Here is a 22,364-nt window from a genome sequence, read left to right as displayed (position 1 = left end):
TGCAAAAGATTGGGGACTTTGCCATTGCCAGGATCTGGGACAGATGCAGCTTCAGAGTACGTGGAGAATTTGAACAGTGCCAGCACTGGGGTATTAACTCATCAAATCCTTCTTCGCTGACAGCATCAATGCAACAGATTTCTGCTTGATGAAGAAGTATTGTTTCCCAGAAGGGCAGAATATCTGTTTTTTTGCTTCTCTTCATCTTCTAGTTCTTGATTCTATCAGTACCACTGGATTGGAGTGGGATTTACAAGAGTTCCATATGGAAAGTGGAGCAATAGTTTGCAATATTAAATAATTCATACAACTCTTAAATTTACACACATCTATGAGGGTCTAGAGATAATATATGTGAAACGTGACCCTGATTCTTTACATTGGCATCTAGATGGACTTTAAAAGCTACAATTACAAGTAGTTTTATTTTTATAAGAATGTTTAATAAGATCTTGAACTAAATGTTCAAGAAACTAACAATTCAGCCTTATTTAAATAACAAACTTAAGCTTTTTATTATTTATAATTTGTATGTTTTCTGTTTAGTTTTAATAGATTTTTGAATATTTTGGAAGAAACTTTTTGAAAACTTTCACTTAAACTTGAAATTTTCGACTACTTTAAATTTATATTTTGATGAAAATATAATGCTCAAATTTGGCACACATTTTATTTTTCAATCCTTTAGATTCTTACTGTCAACTGAGCACCCACTATGTTAAACAAAATAATTAGTGACCTTTTCCTGAAATGAAAGCAAGGAAATATATTTTATGGAATATATAATAATATATGAATTAAATGTCTATTTTATTACTCTATTCAAATATTTTCCATCAGCAGAGTAGCCAAGCATGCAAAATAATCATTATACTCCATTATCTTTAATATTTTGCCATTTTTCAGTGATATAAAGACCTTTACACATATATTGTTATTATGAAAGTATATTTGTCAACATAACAGAACATATTGTACATAACAGTCATTTATAACTTTCCATTCTTTAGACATATGGCATATCATCCATTTGTATTCTTGCCCCGGGCCCTACAAATGTTAGAAAAGGGGCTGATTTAGGGTCTCTCTCAGAACAACTAAACTTATGTCCTATGCAATGCCCTTGTTTACTTCTTAGATAAGTCAGAGCCCATAATAGTATCAAAGTAAAATGCTAAATGGCAATCCTTAAAGGAATTCATTGCATCCACTTCTACATCCTCTGTACAGCATATAGGACTCAGAGAGTCTGCAGAGCCATGTGTCAGTGAGGGGTTATTTTGATACAACCAATGTTTGTAGATAAGTATGTGTATTAGTTATCTATTGCTGTGTAACAAATTACCACAAAGTTAGCAGCTTAAAGTAACACGTGTTTATCATCTCACAGTTTCTGTAGGTCAGGAGTCTAGACACAGTTTAGCTGGGTCCTCTGCTCAGATCTCGAGGTACTGAATGGGCTGCATTCTCATCTGGATGCTTGACTGGGGAAGAATCCAAGCTCATTCTGGTTGTTAGTAGAATTCATTTCCTTGCAGCTGTTATGACTTAGGGCCCCAGTTTCTTAACATCTGTTGGCTGGAGGCCACTCAGGTCCTAGAGGCCACCCCACCTACAGTTTCTTGCCATGTGGCCCTCTTCACAGGCCTTCTTACAATATGGCTGTATGCCTTTTCAAGGCCAACAGGATACTCTCTCTCGCCCTCTAGTCTGCTAAGGCGCAGTCTTATATAACACAACATAATGATGGGAGAGACATCCTATCATCTTTCCATAAAATGTAGCCTAATCAAGGGAACGACCCTCAATCACCTTTGCCATATTCTGTTGCTTAGAAGCAAGTCATAGGTTCTGCCATGCTCAGGAGGAGGGGATTATACAGGGGTATTATAAAGGGGTTATACTCACTGGCGGTCACCTTACCACATGTCTGCCACAGTGTGCATTCTTATGTTCTGACAGAAGGGAGAGACATTGAAAAACTTCCTACCTACATACCTAGAGAAGCAAGTTGATGTACATAATTTTCAGAAATTCATACAGGGCTCTATGTCTACCCTAGCTAGAAAGTTCCACTCCAGGAACTCTGCTGAAACTGTCATTGTTGTTTGCCATAGATCTTTCTAGGTGTCTAATCAAATCAAGATGGTAACCCGTTGCTTTCTGCTCTCTGCCTAGTTAGAAAGTTCTAGGTGTACTACTCATGCCCTTAGAGAAGACATTTTGTAATGTTTGGAGATTGTGGGTCATGAATGCCTGCTAGCTCCGTGAACATTAAGGCCCTATAAGATATACACAGAAGATGACCCCAACCCTACCTGTCTTCTTAAATTTTGCAGCCCTGTTGATGGGAAAACAGGAGAAATGAAATTCTGTTCTAATGTCATTTCCTTCTCCCTGAGCCCTCCAGCAATAGCCACTGCCTCTTCCTCTTCCTTCCCTCCTCTTCCTCCTCCCTCTCCTCCTCCTCCTTCAGGCAGCCACATAAATACACAGCTCCTTGTACAGAGTTCTACACCCTCTAAACCTTAATTATCCTCCTAAAATATCTCACTTCCATTACACTGGGAGATCTTTGAGGGCAGGGTGATTTACTCATATCTACATGTCCAGTACCTGGAATCATCCCTGACATAGAGCCATCTTTCAACATGAGTTTGCATGGATGGGTGAAAGGATGCATGGATGGATAGTAATGAGCTGTGCAATAGTAAACAGAATAGGACTGAAGGTGTCAAACCTTGTTAAAGCCATGCCACTTCTCTGAACTTGTTTCTAGTTTTTCCATTAGTAAGAAAGAAAGAAAGAAAAATGGAATTGTACAACATTCAGCAAAAGAAAAAGACAAAACTGAATATTTTTTCTATGATTCCATTTATATGAGGTTCAAAGCCAGACAAAGCTAATCTTTAGTGGAGAGAACTGCCTGGGAGGGGGCAGGAAGAAGCCTTTTAGGGTAGTAGAAATAGTCTATAGTCTTATCTACTTGCATAGCGTATATGCATGTAAGAAATTCATCAAGCTGTACGTTGAAGATTTATGAGCTTTACTTTATGCAACATACTTCAACCTTTAAAAAGCTAAATTAAAAAGAGGGGAGAGGGGAGTGTGCCTGAGCGCTCTGTGTAAAGAGCACAGTCCCATTCCTGTACAAGGAGTTGGGGAAAGTGGTGTCAACAGTGTGATCATCTCAAAGGGATGCAGCATCAGATTCCTCCTTAGTTGCTTAACTCAGTGTTTGTTACCACATCTTGCTGACGTGGACAGGTGCCGCTGAAAGAATGCTACTATTTCCTCTGGGCCATTTATCCTTGTCTGTAGACCTTGAAGATCAAGTGCTCCTTCATTAAATGAGTCCCTGAAGCCTTCCCTTGAGGTCAGGGAACAATGCCCCAGCCGTCAGAGAGGTGTGCAGCTCTCCCTGGGGTGACATCTGCAAGGTTGCACTCTGGCCCAGGCCTGGATGAGGAGCTCTGTGACACCTTTCAGCAACAGGTCTGCTCTGCTCACTTATTTGGTAGAGGTACGCAAGGATGAATCCAGGCTACTCCCAAGGGGATTTCTCTGTTGCAGATTTTCAGCAGCCATGAATAAGTAACTATGCTGGATGTTCTCTTGATATCTCAAACATTCACCTTTTTTGACGTAGGAAGTCGCAAACTACTGGGTTCACTGTGAGAAGATGATGCTGACGAAAAGCAGAACGTCAGCGATGCCGCATGACAGAGGTGGCAGAATCAATACCTTCTCCCAAGCACACATGTTTTTGGAGAAATTATGTCTCCAGGTTAGTATGTGTGAGTTGGGTAAGAAACCTCCTACTCTTGAAAACCTCCTACTCCAAGCAATGTGGATCCCTTTCCCTTCTGTGAACTCAAACGCCACCTGAATCTACTGAAACTTGAGACTTTTCATCATAAAGGTAAAAAACCTGCTCTCTGCTTATTGGGTTTATCTCACTTTATAACAAGACTGTAAGCTCACTCATGGCCAAGCCATGCCTCATGCATGGCCTGCTCCCCACGGTCTTTGGCCCCAGGCTGGGTACACAGTCTGTGGTTATTGAATACTTGGTGACTTACATACATATAAAAATCCAATAATTCAAAATTTCAAGCATATAATGAGTGTCCCCTGCAAGCACTGTTCTTGGCACTAGGCAAGTACCGGGGAAAAAAGACATATGAGGCCTCAAAATGCTCACTGCCAAGAGTAGAGAGGGGAGGAGGGGAGGATGAAAATTTGATTGGCTACATCTTTCTCTGTGATTGAGGCCTAGGAGAGGGGTCAATGGAGTGCCATTCACCCCCCTGCACACCATGTGTTCAATCTCATCGCTTTATAAATAAAGAAGTAGGGGCAGAGGGTGCACCTGTTACAGTGAAGCGCTTGTCTCTCAGCTGTGAACCACATGTCAATACTCTGCTCAGTGGTGCTGGGCTGGGGATCAGCAAAATGCAAATCACAAGGCTCCTCTGACAGCAGGTGCCCTGTCAGTTTCCGCCAACAGGGGGCACTAGAGGGAAACGAAACTGCAAGGCGGGAGGAGGGCTATTCCTGGCAGCGTGGCCCCAGCAAAGGCCCTTCACCCAGGCACTGGAAGTTGGTGCTCGTCTCCCCCTGTCCCACACTCCCAGAACCAGCCTCACCACACCTGTCGGAGGCACCAGCAGCATGTGGGCAGGGCCCGCTTTTCCAAGGTCAGAGTCAGCCCTGAGAGGCCCTTCTCCAAGGACCTACGATACCCAGACCAGTGGAGTGGGGGACCATCCTCTGAAGTCTGAGCCCCTGTTCCATGAGGCCCCCTCCCCAAGCTTCTTTCCTTTACTTCCACTGTCCTGGGGGGGTGCTCTCTGTGGTTACCTCTGTGTGTTTCCTCCAGGTTCGCTTTGCCTTTGCAGACCTCTCACACCTGTATAACCAATTCCCTCTACTAAACTCTCTCTGTTAAAATAACTGGTGGGGTTCTGCTCTTCTCACAGGATCTTGGCTGGTACAGAAAGGTCACCTGCGCAATATTTCTTGGCCACTCAGTGACATAACTGGTACCAGGAACCAGGTTTCATGATCCCAAATCCTAATTTTCTCCCCACTGTAACTACCACATCTATAGGCCAATAGGATCAAAGATAGTACAGCATAACAATCAAGTGGGTTTCAAAGCCAAACTGCCTAGATTCAAATCCTGCCTCCAATTACTAGCTATGTGACCTATGGCAAGTTACTTAACTTCTCTGTGCCTCAGTCTCCCCATCAGTAAAACCTAAGTGGTAACAAAACCTATCATAAGTATATCGTGATGCATTAATGGGTATCAAGCACTTAAAATAGTACGTGGAATGTAGGACAAAAGTACCTAGTATCACTGTCATCACCATCAAGAAGCAGCATAGTAGAAACAATGTAGTTCTTAGTAACAAAGGTCTGTGTTTAAATCTTGGTTCTGCCCCTTATTCACTGTGTGTCCTTGGCAAGGTACTTTACCTATCTCAGCCTGTTTCCCCATCCCCATCATAAGCCAGACCTCTCAGTCTGAGAAGGAAATGTGATAGAACATGTAAAACGCTGTGTCCAGCAAGCAAGTGCTGAATAAAAGGTTTCTCTCCTGTTGCTAATTTAATCAAGTCTGCTGGACCCAAACCTCCATCTAGATCACTGCTACATGCACGCAATGAGTTTAGAACAAGGATACCTTGAGTTGTCATTGTGGAAAAGGAAGTGAACCTACCATATCTCAAGTCTGATTGACCACCATCTTAGATGATTCACAACAAGAACTTCCTTCTAGGATGAGGTGATCAGTGGCTCTCAATTTAACTCAGTGACTTGCTACGACATGGCCATGTGAAGTCTCCATTATATTTTACATCCCATCTACTTCCAAGAAGGATTTTCAGTAACCTACAATAGAATGCTATTCGACTTAAAACATTTTTTTTAACATCTTTCTTCTTTACAATGGTGTGTTAGCTTCTGCTTTATAATAAAGTGAATCAGCTATACATATACATATGTCCCAATATCTCTTCCCTCTTGCATCTCCCTCCCTCCCACCCTCCCTAACCCACCCCTCTAGATGGTCACAAAACACCAAGCTGATCTCCTTGTGCTCTGCAGCTGCTGCCCACTAGCTATCTGTTTTAAGTTTGGTAGTGTATATATGTCCATGCCACTCTCTCACTTTGTCCCAGCTTATCCTTCCCCTTCCCCGAATCCTCAAGTCCATTCTCTAGGAGATCTGCATCTTTATTCCCATCTTGCCCCTAGGTTCTTCATGACCACTTTTTCATTTTTTTTTTTTTTTAGATTCCACATATATGTGTTACCATACGGTATTTTGTTCTTGTCTTTCTGACTTACTTCACTCTGTATGACAGTCTCTAGGTCCATCCACCTCACTACAAATAACTCAGTTTCATTCCTTTTTATGGCTGAGGAATATTCCATTGTACATATGTGCCACATCTTCTTTAGCCATTCATCTGTTGATGGACACTTTGGTTGCTTCCATGTCCTGGCCATTGTAAACAGAGCTGCAATGAACATTTTGGTACATGACTCATTTTGAATTATGGTTTTCTCAGGGTATATGCCCAGTAGTGGAATTGCTGGATCATATGGTAGTTCTATTTTTTGTTTTTTAAGGAACCTCCATACTGTTTTCCATAGTGGCTGTATCAGTTTACATTCCCATCAACAGTGCAAGAGGGTTCCCATTTCTCCACACCCTCTCCAGCATTTATTGTCTGTAGATTTTTTGATGATGCCCATTCTGACTGGTGTGAGATGATATCTCATTGTAGTTTTGATTTGCATTTCTCTAATGATTAATGATGTTGAGCATTCTTTCATGTGTTTGTTGGCAATCTGTATGTCTTCTTTGGAGAAATGTCTATTTAGGTCTTCTGCCCATTTTTGGATTGGGTTGTTTGTTTTTTTGTTATTGAGTAGCATGAGTTGCTTGTGAATTTTGCAGATTAATCCTTTGTCAGTTGCTTCATTTGCAAATATTTTCTTCCATTCTGAGGGTTGTCTTTTGGTCTTGTTTCTGGTTTCTTTACTGTGCAAAAGCTTTGAAGTTTCATTAGGTCCCATTTGTTTATTTTTGTTTTTATTTCCATTTCTCTAGGAGGTGGGTCACAAAGGATCTTGCTGTGATTTATGTCATAGAGTGTTCTGCCTATGTTTTCCTCTAAGAATTTGATGGTGTCTGGCCTTACATTTAGATCTTTAATCCATTTTATGTTTATTTTTGTGTATGGTGTTAGGGGGTATTCTAATTTCATTCTTCTACATGTAGCTGTCCAGTTTTCACAGCACCACTTATTGAAGAGGCTGTCTTTCCTCCACTGTATATTCTTGCCTCCTTTATAAAAGATAAGGTGACCACATGTGTATGGCTTTATCTCTGGGCTTTCTATCCTGTTCCATTGATCTATATTTCTGTTTCTGTGCCAGTACCCTACTGTCTTGATTACTGTAGCTTTGTAGTATAGTCTGAAGTCAGGGAGCCTCATCCCTCCAGCTCCGTTTTTCTTTCTCAAGATTACATTGGCTATTCGGGGTCTTTTGTGTTTCCATACAAATTGTGAATTTTTTTGTTCTAGTTCTGTGGAAAATGCCAGTGGTAGTTTGATAGGGATTGCATTGAATCTGTAGATTGCTTTGGGTAGTAGAGTCATTTTCACAATGTTGATTCTTCCAATCCAAGAACATGGTATATCTCTCCATCTGTTTGTATCATCTTTCATTTCTTTCATCAGTGTCTTATAATTTTCTGCAGGTAGGTCTTTTGTCTCCTTAGGTAGGTTTATTCCTAGATATTTTATTCTTTTTGTTACAATGGTAAATGGGAAGTGTTTTCTTAATTTCACTTTCAGCTTTTTCATCATTAGTGTATAGGAATGCAAGAGATTTCTGTGCATTAATTTTGTATCCTGCTACTTTACCAAATTCATTGATTAGGTCTAGTAGTTTTGTGGTAGCATCTTTAGGATTCTCTATGAATAGCATCATGTCATCTGCAACAGTGACAGCTTTACTTCTTCTTTTCCGGTTTGGATTCCTTTTATTTCTTTTTCTTCTCTGATTGCTGTGGCTAAAACATCCAAAACTATGTTCAATAATAGTGGTCAGAGTGGGCAACCTTGTCTTCTTTCTGATCTTAGTGGAAATGGTTTCAGTTTTTCACCATTGAGGATGATGTTGGCTGTGGGTTTGTCACATATGGCCTTTATTACGTTGAGGAAAGTTCCCTCTATGCCTACTTTCTGCAGGGTGTTTATCATAAATGGGTGTTGAATTTTGTCGGAAGCTTTCTCTGCATCTATTGAGATGATCATATGGTTTTTCTCCTTCAATTTTTTAATATGGTGTATCACGTTGATTGATTTGCGTATATTGAAGAATCCTTGCATTCCTGGAATAAACCCCACTTGATCATGGTGTATGATCCTTTTAATGTGCTGTTGGATTCTCTTTGCTAGTATTTTGTTGAGGATTTTTGCATCTATGTTCATCAGTAATATTGGCCTGTAGTTTTCTTTCCTTGTGACATCTTTGTCTGCTTTTGGTATCAGAGTGATGGTGGCCTCGTAGAATGAGTTTGGGAGTGTTCCTCCCTCTGCCCAATTTTGGAAGAGTTTGAGAAGGATAGGTGTTAGCTCCTCTCTAAATGTTTGATAGAATCCGCCTGTGAAGCCATCTGGTCCTGGACTTTTGTTTGTTGGAAGATTTTAAATCACAGTTTCAATTTCAGTGCTTGTGATTGGTCTGTTCATATTTTCTATTTCTTCCTGGTTCAGTCTCGGAAGGTTGTGCATTTCTAAGAATTTGTCCATTTCTTCCAGGTTGTCCATTTTATTGGCATACAGTTTCTTGTAGTAATCTCTCATGATCCTTTGTATTTCTGCAGTGTCAGTTGTTACTTCTCCTTTTTCATTTCTAATTCTATTGATTTGAGTCTTCTCCCTTTTTATCTTGATAAGTCTGGCTAATGGTTTATCAATTTTGTTTATCTTCTCAAAGAACCAGCTTTTAGTTTTATCGATCTTTGCTATCGTTTCCTTCATTTCTTTTTCATTTATTTCTGATCTGATCTTTATGATTTCTTTCCTTCTGCTAACCTTGGGGGTTTTTTTGGTCCTTTTTCTCTAATTGCTTTAGGTATAAGGTTAGGTTGTTTATTTGAGATGTTTCCTGTTTCTTAAGGTAGGATTGTATTGCTATAAACTTCCTTCTTAGAACTGCTTTTGCTGCATCCCATAGGTTTTGGGTCGTCGTTTTTTCGTTGTCATTTGTTTCTAGGTATTTTTTGATTTTCTCTTTGATTTCTTCAGTGATCTCTTGGTTATTAAGTAGTGTGCTGTTTAGTCTCCATGTGTTTGTATTTCTTACAGGTTTTTTCCTGTAATTGATATCTAGTCTCATAGCGTTGTGGTCGGAAACGATACTTGATACGATTCAATTTTCTTAAATTTACCAAGGCTTGACTTGTGACCCACGACATGATCTATCCTGGAGAACGTTCCATGAGCACTTGAGAAGAAAGTGTGTTCTGTTGTTTTGGGACGGAATGTCCTATAAATATCAATTAAGTCCATCTTGTTTAATGTATCATTTAGAGATTGTGTTTCCTTATTTATTTTCATTTTGGATGATCTGTCCATTGGTGAAAGTGGGGTGTTAAAGTCCCCTACTACGATTGTGTTACTGTCGATTTCCCCTTTTATGGCTGTTAGTATTTGCCTTATGTATTGAGGTGCTCCTATGTTGGGTGCATAAATATTTACAATTGTTATATCTTCTTCTTGGATTGATCCCTTGATCATTATGTAGTGTCCTTCTTTGTCTCTTGTAATAGTCTTTATTTTAAAGTCTATTCTGTCTGAGATGAGAATTGCTACTCGAACTTTCTTTTGATTTCCATTTGCATGCAATATCTTTTTCTATCCCCTCACTTTCAGTCTGTATGTGTCCCTAGGTCTGAAGTGGGTCTCTTGTAGACAGCATATATACGGGTCTTGTTTTTGTATCCATTCAGCCAATCTATGTCTTTTGGTGGAGGATTTAATCCATTTACATTTAAGGTAATTATCGATATGTATGTTCCTATTACCATTTTCTGAATTGTTTTGGGTTTATTACTGTAGGTCTTTTCCTTCTCTTGTGTTTCCTGCCTAGAGAAGTTCCTTTAACATTTGTTGTAAAGCTGGTTTGGTGGTGCTGAATTCTCTTAGCTTTTGCTTGTCTGTAAAGGTTTTAATTTCTCCATAAAATCTGAATGAGATCCTTGCTGGTTAGAATAATCTTGGTTGTAGGTTTTTCTCCTTCATCACTTTAAATATGTCCTGCCACTCCCTTCTGGCTTGCAGAGTTTCTGCTGAAAGATCAGCTGTTAACCTTATGGGGATTCCCTTATGTGTGATTTGTTGTTTTTCCCTTGCTGCTTTTAATGTTTGTTCTTTGTATTTAATTTTTGATAGGTTGATTAACATGCGTCTTGGCGTGTTTCTCCTTGGATTTATCCTGTATGGAACTCTCTGTGCTTCTTGGACTTGATTAACTATTTCCTTTGCCATATTAAGGAAATTTTCAACTATGATCTCTTCAAATATTTTCTCAGTCCCTTTCTTTTTCTCTTCTTCTTCTGGGACTCCTATAATTCGAATGTTGGTGCATTTAATGTTGTCCCAGAGGTATCTGAGACTGTCCTCAATTCTTTTCATTCTTTTTTTCTTTGTTCTGCTCTGCAGTAGTTATTTCCACTATTTTATCTTCCAGGCCACTTATCCGTTCTTCTGCCTCAGTTATTCTGCTATTGATCCCTTCTAGAGAATTTTTAATTTCATTTATTGTGTTGTTCATCACTGTTTGTTTGCTCTTTGGCTCTTCTAGGTCCTTGTTTGACATTTCTTGTATTTTCTCCATTCTATTTCCGAGATTTTGGATCATCTTTACTATCATTATTCTGAATTCTTTTTCAGGTAGACTGCCTATTTCCTCTTCATTTGTTAGGTCCGGTGGGTTTTTACCTTGCTCCTTCATCTGCTGTGTGTTTCTCTGTCTTCTCATTTTGCTTAACTTACTGTGTTTGGGGTCTCTTTTTCACAGACTGCAGGTTCATAGTTCCCGTTGTTTTTGGTGTCTGTCCCCAGTGGCTAAGGTTGGTTCAGTGGGTTGTGTAGGCTTCCTGGTGGAGGGGACTCGTGCCTGTGTTCTGGTGGATGAGGCTGGATCTTGTCTTTCTGGTGAGCAGGTCCACGTCTGGTGGTGTGTTTTCGGGTGTCTGTGACCTTATTATGATTTGAGGCAGCCTCTCTGCTAATGGATGGGGCTGTGTTCCTGTCTTGCTAGTTGTTTGGCATAGGCTGTCCAGCACTGTAGCTTGCTGGTCATTGAGTGGAGCTGGATCTTGGCGTTGAGATGGAGATCTCTGGGATATTTTCACCGTTTGATATTACGTGGAGCTGGGGGGTCTCTTGTGGACCAATGTCCTGAAGTTGGCTCTCCCACCTCAGTGGCACAGCCCTGCCGCCTGGCTGGAGCACCAAGAGCCTGGTGGTCTAGTGGTTAGGATACGGGACTTTCACTGCCATGGTCTGGGTTCAATCCCTGGTGGCGGAACTGAGATCCCAAAAGCTGCTAGTGTTGGGGCGTCTCCTGCAGAGGCGGGGGGTGGCTGTGTCTCACTGTGAGGACAAGGACACTGGCAGCAGAAGTTCTGCGAAGTACTCCTTGGCGTGAGCCCTCCCAGCGTCCGCCATTAGCCCCACCAAAGAGCCCAGGTAGGCTCCAGTGTTGGGTCACCTCAGGCCAAACAACGAACCACGACTTAAAACTTAAAGTCAGAAACAGAGACCTGAACCCAGAGGTGAAGGAGGAGGGGGAAATGGGCAGATAATCTACTCTGATCCTGAGTCCAAATGGGTATTATCTCCAAGTATCAAATAAATCCTGTTTCCCAACAGCCAAGGTAAAAAGGGAAACATAATCGCTTATGTAATCCTCATTTTTGATTAGGGAAAGCGATCATTTTAGTGAGAGAAAATTTTCCATGACACTAAATAGAGAAATTTAAGTAAGTGGGACTTTAAATAAGAAATATTGAATAACACACGGGTAGTATCTTCAGTGGTAGCTCTTCAGAAGTTAGAAGGACCCATTATGCGGCTTTTTATTACTTGATCAAATAGAGCTAGGCCTTTGCAACACCAGGTTGGTAAATTATCTGCAAAAGCATCAAAGATGACAATCATAGCTTGATAGCTTGTTCAGGGCTTTGTCAGGCCAGGAAGGAGAGTAACACAATTTCTCAAGACGTTCCAGACTATAAATTACTTTTTCCCTTCAAAGAAAGACAAGAACATGGCTGAGAATGGAAAGAGGACAGCGTGCCTTCGAGATGACTGATGGAAATACAGGAATACACGACTGAGAGCGATTCCTCAGATCTGTCAGTCCCCAAAATGGTCCTCTTCCTGTGAGCGTCTGAGCTGCCAACCCAATCCATCGCTCTGGCTATTTCCATCTACCTCCTCCAACTGCTCAGACCAGCACTTTTCTGTAAGCAAGTCTCTTCCCTCTCACCCTGCTGCCAGGGCCACTGTGGGTCATGTCAAAATAGCACACACTGCCAAGAGCAGTGATCAAAGAGGTGAAGGGATAAAAGAAAAGAAAAAAATCCAAAGACCTGAACCCGAGGCAGGATACACAGAGGTTAAGAATTTAGGATTTAGAATTAGAAGACTGGGGCTCAAATCCGAGTTCTCACACTTAACCGTTTGTGAGATCGTGGGCAAATTAGTTCACCTTTCTAAACTCCCCTTTCCTGTTTCTGTAAAAATGGGTATAATAACAGTACCCATGTTGCATGCTGTGAGAAGGAATTACTGAAACAAAGTTGGTAAAGACCTCCCCCTAGAGCTTGTGAACATTAGCTGTGATGGTGAGGGCTAGAACGAAGATGCTGATTGATGATGGTGATACTTTGTACGCAAAGATGATGTGGTATCACTCGGCAGAGACAGGTTATGCTACAGTAAGAAACAACACCAAAATCTCCACAGCTTTACACTGCCAAGTTTATGTCTCATTCACACATTCACATGTGCTCACTTAGGGTCCCAGGTGGGCAGGGGCTTCACTTGCACGTGTGCTTCCACAGTCACCGCGTGCCATGATCAGAGCTTCTGTCCAAAAGTGTCACTCCCGGTCACGATGCATTGATCCAGGGGTCGCAAACTACAGCCCACGGGCCAGCCGCCTGTTTTTCTACACAAAGTTTCATAGGAACATGGCTGCACCTGCTCCTGTGCATACTCTCTGCAGCTGCTTCCACACTACGGCAGCAGAGCTGAGCGGTTGCAACAGAGACTATAGCGCCCATAAGCTGACAACACGTATTTACTCTCTGGTCCTTCAAGCAAAAGTTTACTGACCTCAGCATTGGTCTCAGCAAGTCACTCAGTCACACCTAACTTTGAAGTACGAAAACAGAATCCTATGTTTCTGTTTTCTATGGTCCCGGAAAACAGAGAACTAGGAATACTTGGTGGACAACACTGTAGTCTATCACTAGTGACTTCCCAAGCCACCAACAGGGCAGCATTTTTGAAATGGCAGCAACTCTTTTTCCAGGAGCAGGCATGGATTTGAATGGAACTAATACAGCTGAGCTAATCTCCCCGGAGCACTGTTTCACTGGGTGATGTCCCTGCTCAGAAACGTTCACTGGATCCCTAATATATAAAAGATAAAATTACAACCCCTCTCCTTGACACTCAAGATCCTCAAAATCTGGCATATATATATATATATATATATATATATATATATATATTACCCATCCTATAATATTCCCCACTATTCCCAACCAGGCTTCCTTTGCTTCTATCTATCTAATCTCTCTCAGAAACTAAGAAAATGTCCATGGCCACATAGTCAGGGACAGGTGGCATTATCCCCATGTCTGTCTGACTCCAGGGCAGAGGCCTGTCCTCTCCAAGTACTCTTATGTCACCATGATACCTGGTACTCCCCCTCTTTCCTTCTTCCTTTCTTTCTCTCTCTCTCTCTTTCTTTCTTCTCTCTTTCTTTCTTTCCTCCCTCCCTCCCTTCCTTCCTTTTTCTTGGGCCCATGAGAAACACAAGCCTCCATTTTCTGCTGCAGTCCAGAATGCCTTCCAGAGCACTGGATGGAGCGATGGTCTGCCCACACCCCGCTTTCCCTTTGAGATCACGGCCCTAATCCACCCTCTGACCTTTCCCTCTGACTGCCGCCTACCAACCAAACAAGACGATCTGGAGGAACTGGCGCCAGGCTGAGGCAATGGACAGAAGCTGCCATGTTACCCAGGGAAGCAGAGCAGCAGCTGAGTCAGCTGGAAAGAAAAGGGAACGGAGGGCCCGGGCCCCCCCCACCAGGAGAGCAGGCATCCTGTCCCGACAGCCCAGCCTCCAGAAGGAAGCTTGGGCTGCTGGTCCCTTTCCTCTCCACCTCCTGGGACAGATGGCAGCTCAGCTGCCCTGAGAGACAACCCATGGGAGAACAACGTGAAGCCTGAACTGAAAAAACCTAAGAAGATCAGCAATGAGACTGCCCAGGCAGAGGTGACCCCGAACACGCTCCTGAGTAAGGACACGTTGGCCATGGGTGCAGGGGCACAGAGAGCTCCCCTATGCGGTGGGTGTGTACACTCCTGCCGCTGCTGTGCCTTGTTCTGGCTCCTAGAACACGGGGCCCACTCCGGGAGGAGTGTTATGACCAGGCAGTGCTCCACCAAGGCCCCAGCCAAGTGGCTCCACATCTTTGTCCCTGCCATTTCTCCCTCAGAGCGGTACTTGCGTCCTCCTGGGATTCCTCTCTGGCTCCTTCCTCTACACAAAGACCAAGGTTGGGCTGGTCCCGGAGGAAGGGAATGTCCCCAGGTGCTTGCCTCATGGTTAAAAGCATGACCCTTGGAGGCAGACAGATCTGGATTTCAACTTCAGTTCCTTCTCTAGTTAGCTGTGTGACTTTGGCTAAGTCACTTAACCTCCCTGAGCCTCAATCTTCTCATTCTACGAAGTACCTGCCTTGGAGGGTTGAGAGTATCTGAGCTGAAGCACTGATTTGTGCATGGTGCCTGGTACGGTGGAAAAGCTTTAATACATAGCAATGGCCATGGCAGTAATGTCAGGCTATAATTACCATCTTCCTCCTTTAATGGGGAAGCATATTCAGGAATTTAAGTCTCTGCCTCCTGCTATATCGTTTGCCACAGACCTTCAAATCCCTTACCTACTTACCAACTTACGTATCTCTGTAGAAGACACAAATCAGAATCCAGACTGGGTCACATCTGAGTCACTGGTGGGGCAAAACCCCTGCTCCAGGCCTTCTACCCATGAGACTAGCTGCTCCCAAAAGGCCAAGGCAAACTTGAGCACAGTGACCAGGAAAGTCTTTGCAGCCCAAAGCGAAAGATTCCACAGGCCTTTCCCTGGTACCTCTAAAATATATCTGCTCCCAACTTAGCAAAACATAACAGTGGATAAGGCCTTCTAGGGCAAGACAGAAAGCAGAAGTTAAAAATAGAAGTTAGAAAAGAGCTGCTTTATTTACAGGCAACAGTCTCTTCCTCGGATCCATTATCCTCCACACTCCGTGTATTCTCACGTGTGTCTGTAAAACTCCTTCACATCTGGCAGGAGTCAGATTTGGGAGTTGTTTCTCTAATAAAGTAACCGAGCTTGTGTCTCAGGAATTAGGGGATATTTTATAAACATTAACTGCTGTAACAATGTAAAGTGATGTCTCATTTATCCAGTGTGATCTGGGCACTGGGTATGTTATATAAATTGCCTTGACAAATAAAAGGATGATTTATCGCTATCAGCGTCAAAACTAACATTTACCACTTTGCTGGAAGTTCTAAAGCTTGTCACATACTTTTCGGCCCCACTAAACAAAGCACGCTGACAATCATTAATCATCCCGATAACTCAGGGCCATCACTATAAACATCGACCATTCCAGGGGGCTTTAAAACAATGACACTATTCAAGAACTACTGAGCTATGGGACTATTGTGTCTTTTTTCTATCCCTAAAGATCCCAGAGTTTAGAAGTTCTTTTGTCCGCTTTTTATACGTATACGCCTCTTCCTCCTCTATCGGCAGTCACTTCTTGCTGCTTTGAGTATGCCTGCCACAAATTCCTTCTAATGTGTCATTTCTAATCTTCTATGAAGTCGGAAAGCAAATTAAGCTTATTAGAGCTCCATGTAAACCGAGAGGAAATAAGCTCTAAGTAAGGCTGAAGGGACTCGTTTCTGAATAAAGAACTGAAGGTTGGTACACGGTCGTTGTGACATCTATCTTGGCTAATAGAAATCTGATCCAAGCTTCCATGGAGGAACGAAGTTCACCTATTCCCCACCCGTGTAACGAGCCCGCCTGTTAAGATGAAGCTTTGATAATTAAGAAGAAAGAAGGATGGAAGGAAAGAAGGGAGGGGGAAAGGAGGAAGGGAGGGGAGAGAGAGAGAGAAGGGAAGGAAAGAAAGAAGGAAGGGAGGGAGGGAAAGGAGAGGAAGAATGAACAGGTACTAATGTACAATGTTCTAGGGTCTTTGCATATATGAGCTAGCTTCCCACACAACAGGCCCATGAAGGGGATACTATTATTATACCCATTTTGCAGGTACGGACTCTGAGGCGCAGCAAAGGTAAGACTGAGCACAAGGGCCTAGAGTGGAAGATTGGGTTCTGGAGGCATGACGGTGTGCCATCTCCTGGTACAGTCTCCTGCAAGAACCCCAAGAATGTGGTGGCTATCACACAGAGTAGGCGGATGAGAAGGGCAGGACACCGGCAGGGAACAGTTGTGTGTGGTTGCCTAGTGCAAAGGTCCCCTCTTTGTGGTGGTCACAGGGGAAGAGGAGATGTGGGTGTCCCTTAACTGAGTGCCTCAGTTGCTCAGAGGTCCCTGATGTAGCCACGTTTACTCCATAGGACAAAGGAGACACGGGAAACGAAAGCCCCTTGGGCTGGCAAAGCTCTGGGGTGGCTGATGACTCTCTGCCCTGCTCAGCATCACCTTGAGCACCGGAGTGGGTGGGGACTGAGCCTGCTGTCACCACCTTCGGGGACTGACCCCTCTGCTGGCTAGCCAGCCTGTCTGTGAGGCTCTTCTGGTAACTCTCAGTAGCCTCTGGTTTAGCTTTTTGTTTAAAGAGATGCAAATAAGTGGAAGACTTTAGCGCTGGGAAAATCATAATACAAAGTCTTTTAAGAATTATTCATGGAAATTTTAACCCCCTTTTGTCATTTTAGCTTTAAAACATGCACCCTAAGTTGGTATTAAAAAGCAGTACTTAGCATTCACTGTCCTGTGATGATTTTGATAATGACATTTACCTGATACTTTTCCTCATACTTTCACTCTGTCAGTCTGCCTTTTCTGCATCCTGTTGGTCCCCTCCCTTATACATCTTTGTCTAGGTGGAATAATTCTAAACACCTTGTCATATTTTTATTCAGATTACCAACATCATTTTTAACATTTTCAGCCAAAAAAAAAATACCCATTTTGCAGGTACAGACTCTGAGGTACAGCAAAGATAAGACTGAACACAAGAGCTAGTACCAGCTAGTAGGATACGATTGAAGCAAACCTTAGATGAAATTCAGCCAATTGTTTAACATTTCTCAGCTCTGTCTGCAAACACAGCCACATGAAGAGTGCCGGTAGCTCAGAAAAGTCCCCATCTTGGCCCTTTGACAACTCAGCCAGCACCTTGCTTCTCAGGAGGCTGTTTTGAACACAGGCAGCAGGGGTCCTCCATGAAGCAGGGACCTCAGGACCCCCAGGGCATCCAACACCAGGGCCCACAGTTTTTACCTCTTTCATGCAGGAGGCGTGGCCTAGACCATCTTTCTAACTAATCACTGATCCCAAACACCATTCAGTACACCAGTGAAAAATCATTTCTCACAAACCTTATGCTAATTAACCCACAGGTATAGATATCAGGGATGACTGGAATGCTGGGTAACTATCTCTGGAATGTTAGTTCCTGATTAGGGTACCTTGAACAGGGTACCTTGAATTAGGGTACTCACTTACACCTGAGATGTAGACTGGAGTTAAATTGTGTCCACACTCCTGCTGCAACTTTTATATGGAAATATTTTAGAGTAAACTATCACACAGACACTCACTTGCACTAGGCTCTCGGTCAGGGCTAGCCATCTGGAGACAAAGGGAGTGAGGATGTCCCAGGTAAGGAACCCCCAAAGCAGAGGCTTAGAGGTGGCAAAGCTCAAATGTGTTCAGAGAAGTCTAACTTCTACACAGTGGGATCCACAGGCTACTGAATAAACTGGGGAGGGGAGGTACCAAGGGAAGAAGGGGTTGAGAGGAGCTACAGTCAAATAAGTTAAGCAGTTGTCTTTTGTCTTTATACAGGATTATCGGGACCTATAATGTGCTAATATGTCCGGGGACTCGCTGGGAAGGTCTGCAGCATTTCTCAAATTACTTAATCTATGGAACCATTTTTCTACAGAGCACCTTAAGGGACTACACTCTGAGGAAGAGAATGCAAGAAAGACAGTATAAAAAATATAGGGGCTAGAGCTGGCTCATCCCAGCTGGAAAATATCGGGCTGCTGGCTGGAGAGAAAAAAGAAATGTACTTACTGGGCTAAGGTTTAAGATACCAAATTAATGGGTCTTTTCCTGAGGACGGAGGGAAAACAAACTGATGTGTCCCTGGAGATGGAGAGAACTTTCCTCGTAAGCCCCCTCACAGTGAGTTGCTGTGGAAGCAGCAGGTAAGGCAAAGGAAGATGAGTAGAATGTAGGGTGTGCCTGGTGATCAAGCAAATATGGGTAAAGGTGAGAAACAATATTCCTGGGCTTGACTTCCTATAGGTGTCAGCTTGCAGAGCCTCGATAAATAAAAGTCATAAGTTAATGCCATGAAGCAGCAAATAGGATCTCCAAGGAATCGTGGGAGGAGGGCAAGGGTGGAATCTAGGGGAGGTCGCGTCCTATTCCCAAGACAGAGGGGCTGAGGCTAACCCTGCACCAGGAAAGACAGCTCCGTGGGCATCTACCCACGTGAGGCTGGCCCAAGGAAAGGGAAAGAGAAGGGATGCCGAGTGCAAGGGCGGAAGAGATTGACACCAGACAACTTTTGGAGGAGAGAGTTGCATGGGATTCAGAGGAGGTGACAATCAAGCCTGCTTCATGACCCCAGACCCACGCTACTAGCACACTAGAACAAAACAGACCAATCCACTCCACCCCAACTATTTTATTTTATAGCATCAAACCACGAACAACACCAAGTTTAAAATATCATGTAATGAATACATTTATGAAAAAGGACTGAATAGGAACAAAAACTACATATTCTTTAAAATTTTCTAACTGGTATGAAACTACTTTCCCAAAGTGAACTAGTGCTTCTTGTTCAATTTTAATCTCTTCTTCCAAAGAGGAACCAAAGTCAATCAAATAAAAATATTTATGGATAATCATTCAGGATGCCTTTGGCTGCAAATAATGAGAAACTCATCTCAAAGTGGCTTAAACAGTAAGTACATTTATCGTTTCACAAAACTAGAGGCCACAGCACGGCACCAGCCTCAGCCCTTGCCCTGAGATTCTCCTGGCTTCATGCTCCCACTGGAGGTGGGCGGCCCCTGCAGCGCTGATCTTCACAGTTACACACGACGATGTCCATAGGCAGAGGGACCAACCCACACCTCCCTGTAGCTTTTTTTTTTTTTTAATTGGAGGAAACTTTTATCAGAAGCTCCCAGCAAGCCCTCTCATGGTCTATTTGGGGTCATGTGCACATCCTAAGCCGATCATAAGCCTGGAGGATGCGTGCCCTTAAACCAATCAGATCTGCTCTTGGAGCTAAGGGTGGGTCCGTTTCTCCTGAGATGCCTGGTTGAGGAAGGGGAGAGGGTACCGGAATAAACTGGAAGGAACGGCACAATTGGTTGTTGGTTAGGCAACCAACAATATCAACTACAAATGCCACAAGCTAGTCACTACAGGAGACAAAGTTATAAGTCACAGACTACTCTCTCAAAACATTTAGGTTATGGTTGAGTTAAAGCACAGATGCATATAAATGGAAAATAATTATAATACACAAGGCAATGTATTTAAGTACCAAATATAATGTATTCTACTAGACAGAATCCAAGACAGATTCATCCTAAACCAAACTGTGTTCTATTAGAAACCAAGTCATAAAGAGACCGGGTTTTTCTGAGAATGAAGCTATTACCTAATTATATATCATAATTGGCTTTGCACTCCTTAAAGGAAGGTGTTCCATTTCGAGTTCATAATATAACAAAGAGATTAAAACCCAAGGCTATTTTCACAAACATATTCTTTTAAATGACTTAAGGATAATGCTCCACAGGAAAGCAGAAAATAACAAGTAAAATATCTGTGGAAAGTTACTCATGCTGAGACTGTAGATAAGCTCTTTAGAAATACATTCATAGATACAGACTTCATTGATATACATCTCAGCTTAGAAGTGAAGTAAAGACAGATGGTCTTTAGAAAAACTGTTCTATTTACAGATCAGTGAAGTGAGAATTAGTGAGATTCTGCTATAATGCCTAATTAGGATTCATTAGCTAATGTTCTCAAAGCACAGAGCAAGGATAAAATGTAGTACAAGGTTGAATCGTACCACTGTAGAGAGGCTGAATATTAATTCCATTCGGGAAACATTCACCCAACTAATATATGTAGATACTTTCTGCGGCAGGAGGTGACTCTTAGGGTGTGCTGGACTAAGTGGTCCACTTCCAAAAAAGAGAGCATGGAAAGGGGAAAAGAGTAGCTTTTCATGGTGGAGAAGACGTGGGAAACCTCTCCTTAATTACATGATCAAGGTTAACACCATCAGTGATGTCTGTGGATGTCCTGCACCCCGAGATGATGTGACAAGAAGGGCACTTCACCTCTGTGGTGTTCCTTCCAAAACCCTACAACCCTAGTCTGATTATGAGAAGAACAGCAGACAAACCCAGACGGGGGGGACATGATCCTGAGCCAGTACTCCTCAAGACTGCTAAGGTCATGAACAAACAAGGAAAGACTGAGCAATTATCACAGACCAGCGGAGGCTGGGGAGACATGACAACTAAGTGTGATGCCTTACTTTGGACTGGCTCCTGGAACAGGAAGAGGACATTAATGGAAAAGCTGATGAAATCTAAATAAAGTACAGTGTTTAGTTAAAAAAAAAAAAACAAACAAAAGAGTCAGCTCAAGGCATGAATGATGAAGATAAAGGTGCATGGAAAATTTTAAAACAAAAACCATCCATAAATGGAGAACACAACAATATCAAGTTTACTTATGTCTCTTTCAAAAGATATAGTAAATTTTTTTTTTTTTGGTCTTGTCTTAGAAGTTCAGGATAGGATTTTTTTCTTGGCTAGGCCATTACTCACTGTAGAAAGGAAACTCAGGAATTATTTAATGTGTGGAAAAGCTGAGACTCGGACAAATCAAGACAAACTAGTAAGAAGACCAGTAGTGTTGGTTAGTGAATGAAACAGGAGGGCATGATTTGTTTGAGATTCTTCTCCTGATGTTAGGGATGTGACCAAGTTGTAAATTCTTGGAGGGCAGGAGCTCTTTCTTACTCATTTTTATAACCTTCACAGTGCTTGGCATGCAGTAGATATTCAATATTAACGTCCGTTGATTCGATTTAGAAGATCCAGTTTCAGAGTCTAACATCTCTCAGGAGGTTTTAGCTGGGAGGGGAGGGAGCCTTGAAGAATGAATGACTAAGGGTGAATTTTCAAACACAGAGGGACTGAAAAAGTTGTTTGATTGACGGTCCCAAACCCAACTGTTGTATTGTTTTGTTTTTCCACTAGCTCAGCTTCTTCGAGGAGCCATATCGATGGCTTTGACAGGCAATGCTCCCTAATTTCACACCACTTTTATACATTTTCAGACCTCTAGCTACTTCATATCTCATTTAACCTTTACTGATAACCTTGAGATAGAAAAACCGCATTAATCTCAATTTTCAGTTGAGGACTTTGAAGCCCAAAGAAAGTAAGTGTGTATGCAGAGCTGAACTACAACAGAGCCCCAGGGAAAACCCAGGTATGCCTTGTCAATCAAGTATACGCACTAGGCATATCTCCCAAATATAACATCACCCTGTGTCCTGTGGGTGCCTCCTGGTCCAACAGCTTCTCATGTCTTCTTTCTGTCTGACTTTAAGGCCAATTTGACATAGCCTATTAAGAATGTAGATCATTAAAAGGTCTAAATAAGGCTTATAACTCACCACCTGGAAATTTCTAGTTAATCAA

The sequence above is a fragment of the Delphinapterus leucas genome, chromosome 14 (assembly GCF_059928025.1).
Source record: "Delphinapterus leucas isolate spDelLeu-1000000601 "Yukka" chromosome 14, BTC_Dleu_Yukka2, whole genome shotgun sequence".
Classification (NCBI taxonomy): Eukaryota; Metazoa; Chordata; class Mammalia; order Artiodactyla; family Monodontidae; genus Delphinapterus; species Delphinapterus leucas.
Note: the sequence above shows the minus strand (reverse complement) of the source record.